We start from the raw sequence: 18,365 nt of genomic DNA on the forward strand, positions 1-18,365 counted from the left end.
TATGCTATGCCTGTAATCCAATTCCATGAAAGTTCAGGTTTCCGGCAATCATGCTGCCATCAAATCCAAAATCCGTGGCCACTCGCTAGCACATCGCTAAGCGAGCCTGCAGCGAGCATTCGCTGAGCCTTCGCTAGGCGAGGCAGGAGCGAACGAAGCAGTGGCTGTTTTGTTCCTTTGTTGCGGTGCCTTATGTTTGTCCGATCAATATTCATGATAATTCTGCATTATTTGGTCTGATTTAGGGACTGTTATGTTGTGGTGCAATTTCCAATTGTATTTTACCTCGATACCCTAACCCGTGTGTTGAATTGTGTAAAGGCTACATATTCTCGAAGAAACGGCTGGCCAGGTGTTCCACCTTATGTGTGGGATACCCTTGTGGAAATTCACTCTGGATTACTCAATTAATTTTAATATAGTACTTTTAATGTATTATTGTTAATGTATTGACTTTAATGGGGAGATTCATCATAATTACCTAATTAACTCTGAAATATGGACTTTAAATAAATGATATCGGACTTCTCTTTGTTACCCCACGATTACGTAATACGGTCATGTCCCGCGAACATGGGGATACACTTAGCAAAGACCCTTCGGTTAAATCATCATAGCCCCTCGAATGTTGCCTTTGTCCCTCGATGACCCTTCGGTGTAGCCTACGGTTAAATGATGATAGTCCCTTCGAATGCTAAGGTATCCTCATAACTGTTGCCTTCAATGACCAATCGATGACCCTACGATGACCCTTTTACATCCCAAGGATAAAACTACTTACTTCTCAATAGTAAGGACAGTTTTACCCTCACAAGGATAGGAAATACAGTAAAGACCTCGGACAGGTATAACCCTTAATTGCTCATTCATACCCTAAAATATTTTTCCCACCTTACACATTTCAAACATCCTTTTTTGGAAAATCACCACTTAGCATACATCCGTACCAGGATCATTGCTAAGTTATATTTTTCTAAATAACTTTCAAATTTTAATGAGATAACCACTCTGTATACATTCATGCAAGAATCATTACAAAGTTAAATTCTCCTTTTCAAAACATTTCTCAACCACCTTTTTCAAACTAGCAAAACATAAATGATTGAGCAATTAAGAGCCCATGGATAACCATGGATACAAAGGGTGCTAATACCTTCCCTTTGTATAACGTACCTCCCGAACCTAAGAATCTAAATTAAGGTCTTTCCTGTTCTTTTCCACCTTTCCTTATGGGATAAAAGAAAAGTCGGTGGCGACTCTTGCTAACCGCGACATTGCGATTAAAAACACAAAAAAGTCCAGTTCACCGTATGACAGCTGCATATCATGATTATGAAATATGGTAGATGGATGTCAAAACTGCTTTCCTTAATGGGAATCTTCTTGAGGATGTGTACATGACACAACCTGAAGGATTTGACATACCAGAAGAAGCCCAAAAGATATGTAAGTTACAAAGATCAATCTATGGATTGAAGCAAGCTTCCAGAAGCTGGAATCTTTGTTTTGATGAAACAGTAAAACAATATGGATTCATCAAGAACGAATATGAGCCTTGTGTCTTCAAGAAGGTTAGTGGGAGCATGATCATTTTCCTGGTATTATATGTAGATGACATATTACTCATTGGAAACGATATCCCTACCCTACAACAAGTAAAGTCTTGGTTGGGGAAATGCTTTTGTATGAAGGACCTAGGTGAAGCAGCCTATATATTAGGAATCAGAATATCCTTAAGTATTGGAGAAGGACTAAGGACTCATTCTTGATATATGGAGGTCAGGAAAAGCTGGCTGTAATTGGATACACTGATGCTAGCTTCCAGATAGATAAGGATGACTTTAGATCGCAATCTGGTTATGTGTTTTGCTTAAACGGTGGCGCTGTGAGCTGGAAAAGTTCAAAGCAAGATACAGTTGCTGATTCTACAACCGAGGTCGAGTATATTGCTGCCTCAAGTGCAGCAAAGGAAGCTGTTTGGATCAAAAAGTTCATTAGTGAACTTGGTATGGTTCTTAGCATTGTGGATCCCATTGGTCTCTATTGTGACAACAATGGTGCTATCGCACAAGCTAGGGAACTTAGATCTCACCAACGATCCAAACACATACTTAGGCGTTATCACCTCATTCTAGAGATAATAGATATAGGAGATGTGAAAATATGCAGATTACCTACACTTGACAATATTGCTGACCCACTGACAAAGCCTCTTGCGCAGCAGAAGCATTATGGCCATACTAGACCTATGGGCATTAGGGGTATTCCCGATTGGCTCTAGTGCTAGTGGGAGATTGTTGGTGTAAGCCCTAGAGGCCAATACTGTTGGTACTTGTATCGAATTATTTATTAATAATAAAAGGCTTTTTCTTTATTATGTTTGTTTAATAAAGTCCCTAGGATAGCTAGTCCGTTTAATGTATCAAGTGTGACTTGATCATAAGATCACATTAAACATAAGGACACTATTCTTAAAGTATCCGTAGTCGAGCTTTATTGTGAAGTGGGATAACATTAAAGCATAAAGACTATTATGTATATAGATTGATGATCACATCTCATGGATCAAGGATAAGGAGTTATCAAGTCTTAAACATAGGTATGAATATTAAGAGTAATATTTATACTGTATTGACCCGCTATGAGAATACTATATAGAATGTTATGCAAAGTGTCATAAGTTATTCTCATGGTGAAAACCTCCTCTGGCTAGTATGTTTAGTGGACCACATACATCAGTATGTATGAGGGCCAAAAGATCATTAGCTCTTTCACCTTTTCCTGTGAATGGAGACTTTGTCATCTTTCCAATTAAACAAGATCTGCATGTCTCATATGATTCATAATCAAAAGAGTCCAAGAGTCCATCTTTATGGAGTTTGGAAATGCGTTTCTCATTTATGTGGCCTAATCGACAATGCCAAAGGTAAGTTGGATTTAACTCATTAGGTTTCATCCTTTTAGTATTAATGTTATAAATAGGCATTTCAAGATCAAGGACATATAGTCCATTGTTTATTTGTGCAGTAGCATAGAATATATCATTCAAATAAATTGAACAACAATTGTTCTTTATTACGAATGAAAAACCGAACTTGTCCAAACAAGAAACGGAAATAATATTCCTGCTAATTGCTGGTACATAATAACAGTTCTCTAACTGAATTATTAAACCACTAGGTAAAGTCAATTCATAAGTTCCTACGGCTAAGGCAGCAACCTTTGCTCCATTACCAACTCGTAGGTCGACTTCACCTTTTGCCAATTTTCTACTCCCTTTTAGTTCTTACACATTTGTACAAATGTGAGAACCGCATCCAGTATCTAATACTCATGATGCAGAAGTAGATAAATTAATTTCAATAACAAAAATACCTAAAGTTGGAGTCTCTACTCCATACTTCCTATCTTCCAGGTACTTTGGGCAGTTCCTCTTCCAGTGTCCGGTCTTACCGCAATGGAAGCAGGTGCCTTTCTTTTCTATGTCTCCACTAGGCTTTAAAACAGTACTAGTGGGTTTGGGTTTGGCAACTTCCTTGCCTTTCCCTTTATCATGTTTGAGGACAATCCTCAGGTTTCGGTACCAATCCAGAAAATTTGTCCCAGACAATTTTTTTTTTGTCAAGGTTTGATCGTAATATGTTGTTAGAGATGTTTGTTGTCATGGTAATCTACACAAGGATTAATGAAAATATAAGTATCATTGACATATTTAATTAGGCCTTTAATTAAATATGCTCCCACTATTTTATTCAAAACAAATGACCCTCATCATTTGATTTGGAAAATCCCGTTGGAAGATTTTCTAGTGGGTCGAGATCCTTATTTCACTTCGTTCTAAGTCCGCGTAGGCGGATTACACAAAACTAGGTTATTTAGGTAGGAACTCCTTCCAATTGTATCTCATACAACTCTCGAAAATTTCAGTTGGGTGAATAACTCCTTATTTCAATCCATCATATGGATCATTCCCAACTCTTGCTTCTAAACATATATATATATAATCTTATTATAATTTGTTTAGTTAAGTTTGACCCATTGTTTTAACAGTTGGATATTACAATTATCCCATCGCACCTTACTAATATATAGATCATGCACCTCACGTAGGCGAAACCTACATTATCCATTACTAGTCTTGATGAGTGTTAAAACTTGGAAAGCATAAACTTAATATTTAATTTGAGGGAATTGCAATTGTTCTGATTTCACCGGCTTATTTATCATATAAATCGTCTCTCACATGCATAAACATATATTCACATGCATCAACATACATACACATGCATCAACATACATAATGAAACAGTTATGGCCCCTAGCGCAATTGTTCTCCCAAGCCAATGAGAGAACCTAAGCTAACCTAATAACGATCTAAGCTTCTCCAAGCAAGATCTTCAAGGTTGTCCTCCATTGATATAGAATTCTTCTCTTTCTTCATAACATTGTCCTCTTTTGATATTGAATTCTTCTCTTTCTTCATATCATTATATTACAGAAGAAACTCGTTTTACATACGAGGGATTGAGATGAGAAAAGAGGTTACACTAAGAGATTAAAAGGAGAGGCACGACACGCAGGTCGTATTTAAAAAAAAACAAAATAAAGGAAGACTAAGGTCATAACTGATCACAACAAGGCAATAATAACAAACACATTATTATTATTAATTTTTAATTCCTTTAATTAATTAAAACCAAATTAAATTTCAACGACCAATCATACTACGCAGAGTTAGCCGGGGGTTCCGCTGCCCGGTCAGCGGACGGTGGTTCCGCTGACCGATCAGCGGACAGTGGTTCCGCTGACCGATCAGCGGACGGGGGTCAAGGGGGCAGCGCCCCTGTCCAAAAATTTTAACGAACAACTCATTTGAAATGGACATCGTTTTGCATCAACACAACTCTTGCGCAGTCACAAAACTGAAAAACCCCGAGAATTCTGACTTTGTGAATGTGACGACCGTCACAAGCATGTTACGACCGTCACAAGCTTGTTACGACCATCACAGACCCATGACGAACGTCACGCGGCCAAAAACAGAAACGCCTAGAATTCTGGATTTGTGAATGTGACGACCGTCACAAAGCACGTGACGACCGTCACAAAGCACGTGACGACCGTCACAAAGCACGTGACGACCGTCACGTCCAGCTTGTTACGATCGTCAGAAGCTCGTGACGAACGTCACGCGGCCAAAATAACAGAACTTTGAAACAGTCAACAGACGTGTTTCAACAAGCCCTAAATTCACAACTCCTTGACGACACAACCCTCGCACCGTCACTAACCCTAATGCACAAATTTCAGACCGTCAAACACACCTCGATTGTTGATTCAGTATGATTGGTCAACAGGTCATTGCTTCACCATACTAATGTCGGATTCCGAAGCAAATGACCATTGATCGCTCAAAGGAAAACAACCATTTAGTGTTTGAATGAACGAAACAGAAACATTATATCACATATACCGTACCTTGCATTAGGATTACTTATATCATATATAAGTTGATCGGTCTCAATTGCGTAGCCTATGGACGATCGATGTATCGCTGCTTCACCATACTAATGTCGGTTCCGAAGCATAGTCAACATCGATCATCCAACTCGTACACTCGTGATGCCAAATTTAATTACCCGTTTAATTAATTGATTCATTCTGTCTTTTAATCATATTAATACAGAAAATAAACAGCTATCCGAGTCATGGTTTCGTAAGTGGCTCTGATACCACTGAAGGAGAATTGCGATCCAAAACGCAGCGGAAATTAAAATTTTCTCCTTTAGAGATCCTTACGAATGGTCATGATCAGTGATAGAATATTTACCTCTTGTGACGATTGAAACCTTTCGTGCAGATCTCTTGTGACGATCAAAACCTTTGATGCAGATCCACGGAGTGATCACGAACGTTGAATGATGACAACATCTCTACTCAGTCCACACGAACGGATTCCTTCAATCTCAGTGCTAGCTGGTACGAATGAAGGCTTTGAGTGTGTGTGAGAGAGAGAGAGAGAGAGAGAGAGAGAGAGAGAAAACAAAAATAATGCAACCGCAATGAATGCTTCTGCACAAGGGTTCTATTTATAGAACCACTTGTGTGGGCTTCAAGCTAAAAAGCTCACTTAAGTGTATTTTGGCCCATATCTTATAATATGCCCAAAATCACTTAAGCCCATGGTACCTTACCATATTTCGTATTCTACTCAAGTACACTGTACCTTACGATGTTCTATAATTCACTTAAGGGCACCGTACCTTACGGTATTCCTTAGTTACTCTATCTCTCATCAATCCGTCCTTTGTGTGTGACCCTGTAGGTTTTCGTGACGTTGGCAATTATATTAAATCACGCATTTAACATAATAAACAGTGAGCGGTATCTAGCAACACATCACTGCTACCCAAGACACGAAAATGTCATGTGATCTGACAAAACCTTCTGTGATAATACTTATGTGTATAATTACCCTTTTACCCTAATGTCTATATTGAACACAAGGCATAGACCGTGTCATCCTTGTCCGGTTCAATATTGGGCCCATAGACATTTATCCTGTTATACAGGATGGGCAAATTCCATCTAGGTCACTCATGTCCCTCAGCATGCTTCGTGGAGTACCCATCAACTGTCTTTATGGTTATCCAGTTACGGACAATGTTTGATTAACAATAAAGCACTCGACTCTACATCTAGGGTCCATAGTGGTTTCAGGTCGAAGAGTGGTATACACCATTATCACCATGAGAATAACTTATGACACTTTGCATAACTTTCTATATAGTATTCTCATAGCGGGTCAATCCGGTATAAATATTACTCCTAATATTCATACCTATGTTTAAGACTTGATAACTCTTTATCCATGATCCATGAGATGTGATCATCAGTCTACAAACATAATAGTCTTAATGCTTTAATGTTATCCCACTTCACACTAAAGCTCGACTACGGATACTTTAAGAATAGTGTCCTTATGTTTAATGTGATCTCATGATTAAGTCATACTTGATACATTAAACAGACTAGCTATTCTAGGGACTTTATTAAACAAACGTAATAAAGAAAAAGCCTTTTATTATTAATAAATAATTCGATACAAGTACCAAAAGTATTGGCCTCTAGGGCTTACACCAACATCCTAATGCAAAGTACGGTATATATGATATAATGTTTCTGTTTCGTTCATTCAAACACTAAATGGTTGTTTTCCTTTGAGCGATCAATGGTCATTTGCTTCGGAATCCGACATTAGTATGGTGAAGCAATGACTTGTTGATCAATCATACTGAATCAACAATCGAGGTGTGTTTGACAGTCTGAAATTGGTACATTAGGGTTAGTGACGGCACAAGGGTTGTGCCGTCAAGGAGTTGTGAATTGAGGGCTTGTTGGAACACGTCTATTGACTGTTTCAAAGCGCTGGTTTTTTGGCCACGTGACGATCGTCATGGACCTGTGACGATCGTAACAAGCTGGACGTGACGGTCGTAACATGCTTTGTGATGGTCGTCACATTCACAAATCCATAATTCTAGGCGTTTCTGTTATTTTGGCCGCGTGACGTTCGTCATGGGCCTATGACGGTCGTAACAAGCTGGACGTGACGGTCGTAACATGCTTGTGACGGTCGTCACATTCACAGAATCAGAATTCTCTGGGTTTCTGTTTTGTGATTGCGCAAGAATTGTGTTGATGCAAAACGACGTCGATTTCAAATGAATTGTTCATTAAAATTTCGGACAGGGGCGCTGCCCCTACAACCCCGCAAGGGGCGCTGCCCCCTTGAACCCCGTCCGCTGACCGGGCAGCGGAAACCCCGTTCCTGCTGACCGGGCAGCGGATCCCCGGCTAACTTTGCGTAGTGTGATCGGTCGCCGAAATTTAATTTGGTTTTAATTAATTAAAGGAATTAAAATTAATAATAATAATGTGTTTATTATTATTGCCTTGTGGTGATCAGTTGTGGCCTTAGTTTTCCTTCATTTTGTTTTGGGTTTTTAAAATATGACCTGCGTGTCGTGCCTCTCCTTCTAATCTCTTAATGTAACTTCTTTTCTCATTTCAATCCCTCGTATGTAAAATGAGTTTCTTTTATGTAATGTAATGTTATGAAGAAAGAGAAGAATTCAATATCAAAGGAGAACAACCTTGAAGATCAAAGGAGGACAACCTTGAAGATCTTGCTTGGAGAAGCTTAGATCGTTATTATGTTAGCTTAGGTTCTCTCATTGACTTGGGAGAACAATTGCGCTAGGGGCCATAACTGTTTCATTATGAATGTATGTTGATGCATGTGAGAGACGATTTATATGATAAATAAGTCGGTGAGATCAAAATAATTGCAATTCCCTCAAATTAAATATTAAGTTTATGCTTTCCAAGTTTTAACACTCATCAAGACTAGTATCGGATAATGTAGGTTTCGCCTACGCGAGGTGCATGTTCTATATTAGTAAGGTGCGATGGGATAATTGTAATATCCAACTGCTAAAACAATGGGTCAAACTTAACTAAACAAATTATAATAAGATTATATATGTTTAGAAGCAAGAGTTGGAAATGATCCATATGATGGATTGGAATAAGGAGTTATTCACCCAACTGAAATTTTCGAGAGTTGTATTAGATACAATTAGAAGGAGTTCCTACCTAAATAACCTAGTTTTGTGTAATCCGCCTACACGGACTTAGAACAAAGTGAAATGTGGATCTCGACCCACTAGAAAATCTTCCAACGGGATTTTCCGAATCAAATGATGAGGGTCATTTGTTTTGAGTAAAATAGTGGGAGCATATTTAATTAAAGGCCTAATTAAATATGTTATGGATACTTATATTTTAATTAATTCCATGTAGATTACCATGACAACAAACACCTCTAACAACATTTTGCGATCAATCCTTAACAAGGAAAAATTGTCTGGGACAAATTTTCTGGATTGGCACCGAAACCCGAGGATTATCCTCAAACATGATAAAAAGTTGTATGTCTTGGAGAAACCTGTTCCTGAAGAGGAACCTCCTAGTTCTGCACCTAAGGCAGAAAGAGATGCTTATAAGAAGCATGTCGATGATGCCAATGAAACTGCTTGTCTCATGCTAGCTACCATGAACTCAGAATTGCAAAAGCAACATGAGAACATGACAGCGTTCGATATGATCGAACACCTGAAGATGCTCTATCAAGAGAAAGCAAGGCATGAAAGGTTTGAAGTTTCAAAAGCCCTTTTTCAAGGCAAGTTAGTTGAGGGAGCCCCTGTAGGTCCCCATGTGCTCAAGATGATCGGGTATATGGAAAACCTTGAAAGGTTGGGTTTTCCCCTCGGAAAGGAACTTGCGACTGATTTGATCTTGCAATCGTTGCCAGATAGATTCAGTCAATTTGTCCTAAATTTCAATATGAATGATATGGATAAATCTCTTCCTGAACTGCTAGCCATGTTAAGAATAACTAAGCAGAATCTGAAGACAAAAGGGAAGTCCATTCTGATGATCGGAAATGGAAAGAGACAGAACAAAAGGCCCACCAAGCAGGGTGATAAAGGGAAAGGCAAGGAAGTTGTCAAACCCAGACCCACTGTTGCTGCTTTGAAGCCTAGTGGAGGCATAGCAAAGGCAGGCACCTGCTTCCATTGCGGTAAGACCGGACACTAGAAGAGAAACTGCCCAAAGTACCTGGAAGATACGAAGAATGGAGTAGAGACTTCAACTTCAGGTATTTTTGTTATTGAAATAAATTTATCTACTTCTTCATCATGGGTATTAGATATTGGATGCAGTTCTCACATTTGTACAAATGTGCAGGGGCTAAAAGGAAGTAGAGATTTGGCAAAAGGTGAAGTTGACCTACGAGTTGGCAATGGAGCAAAGGTTGTTGCCTTAGCCGTATGGACTTATGTATTGACTTTACCTAGTGGTTTAATAATTCAGTTAGAGAACTGTTATTATGTACCTGCAATTAGCAGGAATATTATTTCCATTTCTTGTTTGGACAAGTTTGGTTTTTCATTTATAATAAAGAACAATTGTTGCTCAATTTATTTGAATGATATATTCTATGCTACTGCACAAATAAGCAATGGACTATATGTCCTTGATCTTGAAATGCCGATTTATAACATTAATACTAAAAGGATAAAACCTAACGAGTTAAATCCAACTTACCTTTGGCATTGTCGATTAGGCCACATAAATGAGAAACGTATTTCCAAACTCCATAAAGATGGACTCTTGGACTCTTTTGATTATGAATCATATGAGACATGCAGATCTTGTTTAATTGGAAAGATGACAAAGTCTCCATTCACAAGAAAAGGTGAAAGAGCGAATGATCTTTTGGGCCTCATACATACTGATGTATGTGGACCACTGAACAAACCAGCCAGAGGAGGTTTTCAATACTTCATCACATTCACTGTGTCGCATCCGCGAAAAACAACCGGCGGGCTAAAACAAAAATAACACAGAGCCGCCAGTGCGCGTTATTTATCCCAAAATAGGGAAAGGAAACGCTCAGAGAAACCTGGAAAAAGCATGGTCTCGCGACCAAAGAGAAAGGGTAAGGGAGTCGGTTACGCAAGGGGAAGGTATTAGCACCCCGCACGTCCGTCGTACTCGACGGGATCCACGTTCTAAAGAAAGAAAAGGTTGCTAAAACATCACACACACACAAGGAACGCAGGTGGGGTTAAGAGGAAGAGAACTCGATAGGACATCGCATCCTATGCCTACGTATCTCGTCTGGAACGAGAATCAGAGCTGCCGTAGTTCGGCTCACGCACGCCAAACAAGCAAACAAACACACAGGCAAACATGGAGCCTGAATGCCAATCACTGGACTTACATCAGCATCCGAACCAAAACACACGCACAAAACGGCAAACGTGGAGCCCGACCGCCAATCACTGGACTTACGTCGGCATCCGAACCAAACACACGCACACTGGAACCCGAAGGCCACTCGATGGACTTACATCAGCTTCCAAGCACACAACAACCAACAAGTTAATAGGGAGTCGGGAACTCGAGCCTATAACTGTCAAGCACACACACAAAAAGAAAAAAAAGTGCCCGGAGAGACCTCGCGCGGTCTCCTGCCTACATACCTCGTCTGGAACGAGGATCAGGGCGATGTAGTTCCCCTGAAAGGGAAAGAAAATCTAGCCAGAAACCAAGGGGAGGCACACTACCAGGGAGCTGTACTCGAGCCTAGTGTTGTCATGCATCATTGCCCTATGTTACGGTTTCTACCTACTTGCACAACTACAAACTAATCCTATCCAGGAAGAAAGCAAGCATACAAGCATACAAGCAAACAGAGCAAACAAATATTCACAAAGCACACACTATAGCCAATCAAGTGAGGCTCAAACAATGGGTTTGACTGCCGAAGCAAGTCATCTGTACATGGGTAGTATTCGCTCTTAACCTTGCCATTGCGGGGCTAAGGTGAAGCAGATGAAAGGTGAGTGAAGATTAGACTTCACAGCTCTTATCCCTGACCAGGGAGAGCTTCAGACAAAGGAGCGTGGGTCCAGAATGGAGGGACCCTTCTACGCTCAAGGACTCTGACTCGATTGTGCAACAGCACAAGATCTTGGGTTTGTGTCCCAATGCATCAACACACAGCCGTGTGAGCAGAGGGACGACTCAACAGAATAGTGGGGGATAGATTGCATATCCCTTTGATCCACCAATTGCCTCATAGAGGTCTTTACCTGCTTGGCACAAAAAGTAAACAACCACAATCATCGCCTCTTAAGGAGGACTTCAGACAGTTGCCTGGCCAAGTAACAGGCCAGGTCTTCCAGACTACATGAAGTATAGAGATTCTACCTCAACTGGTTAAAAAAACCAAGCAACAGCAAGCAAGTTCTTAAAGAACTGTAAGCGACTAAATGTACCTGAAATCAATCAAGTATCATCAGTACTCAGACAAACCAACGATAAACAGCAAATGTTAATCTATACAGACAACACAAGTTAATGCACACAAGTGCAAGCTATAAGCTCAAGCTCAAGCATCAATCCCTACAAAACAAAGTCAAGTTAGTTTATAAACATCAACCAAACTCAATTCAAATTGCCTTGAAGCAATCTCCTTAAGCATTGTGCATTTCATCCTGAAAATCCACACCAAATGTGAGAAACAAGACCACTAGGCCAAGCCTAGGGTCCAAAAGGGATAAAAAATTCTAAACAGCAAGTAATATTCAACCAAAATCACATTAAAACAATTCAAAAGCAAATGCAATTGGTCCCATGCTCATATCATTCACCATTATCAATTCATGCACAATATACCACAAACTAGGTCAAATACAACACCAAAAGTCCAAACAGAATGACTTCAATCAAAGGCATACCAAAATAATTCCAAAAATCCTCAAATAATTCACACCTAAACAGGACACAATCAACAAGTAGCATGTCAATTTTCAGCTCAATTGGACAAAAGAAAGTAGGTCAATGAAAATCAAAAAGTCCAGACACAATTATGTAAGCCAATTCATAGCATCCAAACAAGCAACCACTTCAATAATTCATAAAACAGTGACAACATATTAGAAATGAATGGGACCAAAATCATGATGTCCCACAATGTGTCTACAATTAACATATCAAATTCATCTTCATCCAGTACCATATGAGAATTTCACAAGCATAATGCCAACATGTGTCACATAAATTCACAAAATGAGCATACAGAGAAGAAAATTATCAATCAATTTGAAAATGCAACCAAAAATCCCAGCAAAATTCACATGTAATCTTGACATATCAATGATCATTCATGCAAAAAATTGGAGCAATCAAACATTTCTAGGCCAGGCAAATAAAATCAGAAAGAAGACCTAGCTTGGTGTGACACAAATTGTCACACCTTAATCCAAAAATTCATATCTAATCAACCAAGTATCCAAAATTCACAAACTCTACATGAAAATCACCATCAAAATGTCCAGAATAAACACAAAAATTTTCATTCATTTCTTTACAAGTATGAGCATTTCATGATGGTTTTGGCAAAACATACAAAATATGACACATGAACAAAATCAATAGGCCAATTAAATTTCCACACGTGCAAAAATTCCACAAAAATCACAATCAAACTCTACACATCAACATGAGAATAATGCAAAAAGTTTCACTAATTTTGGATGTGTTTTGAGTGAGATATGAATTTATAAAGATCATGTAACAAAAATGAAATAAAAATAGAAAAACAAAAGTGAAATGATAATTAAATAGATACTGCAATGGCAGTTTTGTAAATATCATCAGCCAGTCCAAAACGACGGCGTAGCCATTAATGCGGTGGCATCGTCTCATTCGCTCATCTTGGCGCCAAACAAAATTTGAAAATGGCTAGGCACTGCAGCGGATCAAACGCAACAATTTTCCAGATTTTCCTTCATTCTTGCCCGTGTTCATACGCTCATCACTCCGAAATCGGTTTCACTCAAATCTCAACCAAAATGCATAAACGGCATATGAATGGAAAGGTCTAAACACGTGGAACACGAATATACAAACGAAAATGTCCAGAAATTCATGTACACTGCGAATCGATCGAATGAAGTTTTGACATCAAAGTTTCAAATCCAGATTTCTCTCACCTCACTCAATCATTTCACAAACTAAACACATCATGATGATCTACATTCAACGATCTTTCAAACGCATATAACAATTTAAGCAATAGTGAGTTTCGAATTTTTGCACCTTGAATGAAGCAGTGATGAAATCTTGTGTTTCCTCGTGCCAAAGTCCAAAACAGATCGAGATCGAGGTTGAGGAAGATGAATGCAATGCGTGCCTTAGCTCCAAGTTACTCCAATTGCAAGAATTTTCCAATCACCATTGTTGAGCAAAGTATGAACAGTCGCGGTTTTGAAGCTTTCTCGAATGGATTTACCAAAACAGTTGGAGAGGAAGATGTAAGGAGCACGAATCAAGAAGAATTTTCCAATTTGGTGGAGGATTGATGGAGTTTGGATCAAAAATGCTTGATGAAGTTCTTGAGAATTTGAGAGAAAATGGAGGGAAAAGTGGTTACAACTCTTGGAGAATGTGAAGTGATTACAAATTCTGTTATGATTAGAGCTTTATACTCTTGCTTAATCACCTTCTAATCACCAATTAACCAAAAATGAATTTGATTAGTGTAATGCCATTTTCAAGTGCAAGGGCCAAAATGTCATTTCACATAAGGGCTCATGACAGCTGTATGACAGCTCATACATCTCCTAATTACCATTTGGAATGTGTTGGCTTTGGTCTCATGTTGATTGGCATTGTATTTTTCATTTTCACTATGTCATGCCAAATTTTGCATTTTAAGTGCAAGTTCCAAAATGGCCTAGCCAAATATTGAACCTTGAAAACTTATGACAATTGAAACAAGTCACATTTGGCATTTGTGATGTGTTGCAAAAACTCCCATTCCAAAATTCCCATTATTTCTCAAGTTGGACCATTTTGCCCTTGGATTTTAATTGTACACTTGAAAATTGACCTTTTGCATTGACCACTTTTGATGATTTTTGATTATGCACCATGAAAGTACATGTGAAATGGAGTTTGCTCATAAAAAGATCACTCATTTTGGACACTCCATGTGAAAGTTATGCCACTTTGATTATAGGCATTTTTGGAAAATGAATGGACCATAACTTGTCAACCATACATGGGAATTTCAAGTTCTTGGACTTTTTGGAAAGGTGAGACCAAGATCTACAACTTTCATGTTGAACAAATTTTCATTTGAAGCTTTTTTGGACATGTAATTTTGTGGTCAAAAACTTTCCATTTTTGGAAACTTCCATTACAAGTCACTTTCTATTTTTGGCAATTTTTGTTCTGACTTTATTTTCTCCATTCTTGAGCTTTGACATGTCTAATAACACTTGTTCCAACATGAATGAAGTGTATCCAACTCTCTCCCACCTCCAAATCCATCAAATCATGCACAGTTGACTACAATTGACTCTTTCAACTGATAGATGAATTTGGCAATGCATTGATCAATCTGAACCCCAATCCTCTGATGAAATGGCTCAAGGATGAACCCCTAGCCTCAATAAGCTCCATATAATCACATGATGATCCCCATATCCATTGTAGACCCCATTTCCTTACTATGCCCTGATTGGCCCAATGCAATTGATTAGGGTTGACCAGTGGTCAAAACCCTAATCTCAAGGTGTATGATCAATCACTTGAATCTTCTTATGATAAACCATGATGATGATGTATCCTTTCAAACAAGATGAAGACTGTAACACCTCAAAATTTGCCCTCCTCTCTTGGGACTAGCATTAACATATTGCATTACATTTTTAGGTCATTAGGCATTGCATATTGCATATCATGTGGTTACATTGTGCAAGCTATCCTCTCAAAGTCTTGATCAGAAGATGAGGAAGTCAAAGCGCAAGCCTAGGGGTTTTACTGATTGATCACTGGCCATCTGAGGATTGGGCTGTGGATTAGGATTTTATGATTCTCCAAGGGTATTGGTCTTCATATTGTTTGAAATGATACATCATCATCATCATGGTTGGTTGTCATCAGAAGATTGAGGCTGATTCCTTGAGGTTAGGGTTTTGACCACTGGTCAACCCTAATCAGTTGTATTGGGCCAATCAGGGCTGGATCAGGAGATGGGGTTTATGAAGGAGATGAGGATCATTTTATGATTATATGGTGATTATTGAGGCTAGGGTGTCACCCTTGAGCCATTTCAGTTGAAGATTGGGGTTCAATTTGATCTATGCATTGCCAGATTCATCTATCAGATGAAAAGTCAACTGTGGTCAACTGTACATGATCTGATGGATTGGGAAGTGAAAACCTAAAGTGTTCGATTCGTGAGATTTAGAGACAATTAGGAGAAATCGTTTGCATGTTTGTGATCCTGAGAGCGAGACCTTTCCAACGGTTATTAATTTGTGAGATTCGGTTGAGAAATGAGCAAAGTCGAAGCTGCCGGTGATGAACGTATTGATACCGCGCGGGGAGGAAGATGAAGTCTGGGACTGTTTCCTGTTTGATTCACGTTTCGTGCGTTTCCCAAATTCAAATGTGTTTACCGGTCCTGGATTATTACGGTTATGCCATTGGAGTTTCATTTAATTATAATATAATTCATAAAAATTCTAAAAAATTCATATCACATTAAAAAATGCATAAAAAATAGTAAAAAAATTCAGAAAAATATGGAGTTTTTTTCTATGACTTTGTTGACTTGTGTAGGATTTTTTTGACCTATTGGTCAAAGTTGTGCTTGGCAAATATTTTAGTTGACCTAGGGTTTTCTCATGTATGTCCATTTTTGATACATCTCACCAATTTGATCATGAAATGTCCATAATGTAAAATAAATTCTTGAAAATTTTTGTGATGATTGTAGACTCATTGATGTTCATTTATATGTAAATTTCATGAATTTTTGATACCTGGTTAGAGAGCAGCAAATTCTGGAACTTAGGTGTGACAATTTGTGTCACACCTCATTATGTCAACTTGTTGAATTTAATTGGATAACCTATGCATGTTAGAATTGAATGAAATTTGGCATGGTGAATTGTTGATATGTTAGGATGTTGTATGAATTTTTGTAGAATTTTTCACTGCCTTTTCTAATTGATCATGATTTTTCATTTCTGGTGATTGAAATTGCAAGCTCATGTGATACATGTTGGTAGATTGATTGGGAAATCCTCATATTGTATTGTATGGCCATGAAATTTGATATGCATGAACTAGACACATTGTGTGACCTCCCTGTTTTGGTCTCATCCATTTCTTTTTTGTTTTCAATGAGATATGAATTTTTGAAGTGGATGTATGCATTGATGGTGTGAATTGAAGCATGAAATTGTGTCTATTTTTGATGATTTTCATTGACATGGTTCTATTTGCCCAATTGAGCTCAAATTTGACATGGTAGACCTTGATTATCCCCTGTTTAGGTGTATTTAATTTGAGAATTTTTGGATGTGTTTTGGTATGGATTTGAATGCAATAATTCTGTTTGCATGTTTGATGTTTCTTTTGACCTCATTTTGTGTTGTTTGTGCATGAATTGAACATGATGGATGATATAGACATGAGACCAAGGATGTTTGCTCTTGTTTGATGTTAATTTGATGTTGGATGGTGGATACCTTGCTGTTTTAACTTTTTCTTGCTTTGGGACCCTAGGCTTGGCCTAGTGGTCTAGTTGCTAATGTTTGCTTGGTTTTTCAGGATCAAAAGCATAATGTACATGGAGAATGATACAAGTTGATTTTAATTGATGTTGTGGATGTTTGTACACTAACATAACATTGTTTTGTAGGTGTTGGAGCTTGGGCTTAAGCCTTGGGCTTGTTTTGTGTTGTATTGTTTAAGCTGTTTAACTGTTTGCTTTACAGTTTGTCTGACTGAGTACTGACTGTGTTGGATTGTTTCCAGGTACTTTAGTTGCTCAGTTCCTTGTGAACTTTTGCTTTGCGTTGCTTAAGCAACTTGCATTAAGGTAAGTCCTCTTGACTTCATGTAGTCTGGAGACCCGGCTGTTACCGGGCCGGGCAAATTGTCTGAAGTCCTCCTTAAGAGGCAATGCTTGTGTATGTTTATTTTTAAGCCAAGCAGGAAAAGCCCTTCAAGTAAGGCAATTGGTGGAAGGTAGGGACAAGCAACCTGTCCCCCACTATTCAGTTGAGTCTTCTCCTTGCTCCCATTACATGGTTGTAGCATTGAGATCAAAAGCCCAAGATCCGTTGTGTCAGAGTCATCGAGTATAAAAGGGTTCCCCTATTCTGGACCCATGCTCATTTGTCAGCTCTCCCTGGTTAGGGATAAGAGCTGTGAGGTCTCATCCTCACTTCATCCTTTCATCTGCTTCACCTTAGCCTCGTAATGGCAAGGTTAAGAGCAAAACCAGCCTGTACAGACGACTCGCTTCGGCGGTCAAACCCCATTGATTGAGCCTCTTGTTTGGTTATAGTGGGTGTTTTGTGATTATTTGATTGACATGTTTGTTTGAGATGCCTGTTCTCATTTAATGTTGATATATGATTGTATGCTTGTGTGCTAGCTTCTTTCCTGGTTAGGTTAGTTGCTTATGCAAGTAGGATAGAAAACCGAACTTAGGGTAAGCGATGCATGACAACATTAGGCTCGAGTCTCAGCTCCCTAGTTGTGTATCTTTCCCCGGTTTCTGGTTAGCAATTTAGTCCCTTTCAGGGGAACTACATCGCCCTGATCCTCGTGCCAGACGAGGTATGTAGGCAGGTGGTCGTGCGAGACCACTCCGGGCAACCTTTTTCTTTTTTGCGTGCGTTTACTTGTTATCTGATTATGTG

Source organism: Lathyrus oleraceus, chromosome 1, assembly GCF_024323335.1.
Source record: "Lathyrus oleraceus cultivar Zhongwan6 chromosome 1, CAAS_Psat_ZW6_1.0, whole genome shotgun sequence".
NCBI lineage: Eukaryota > Viridiplantae > Streptophyta > Magnoliopsida > Fabales > Fabaceae > Lathyrus > Lathyrus oleraceus.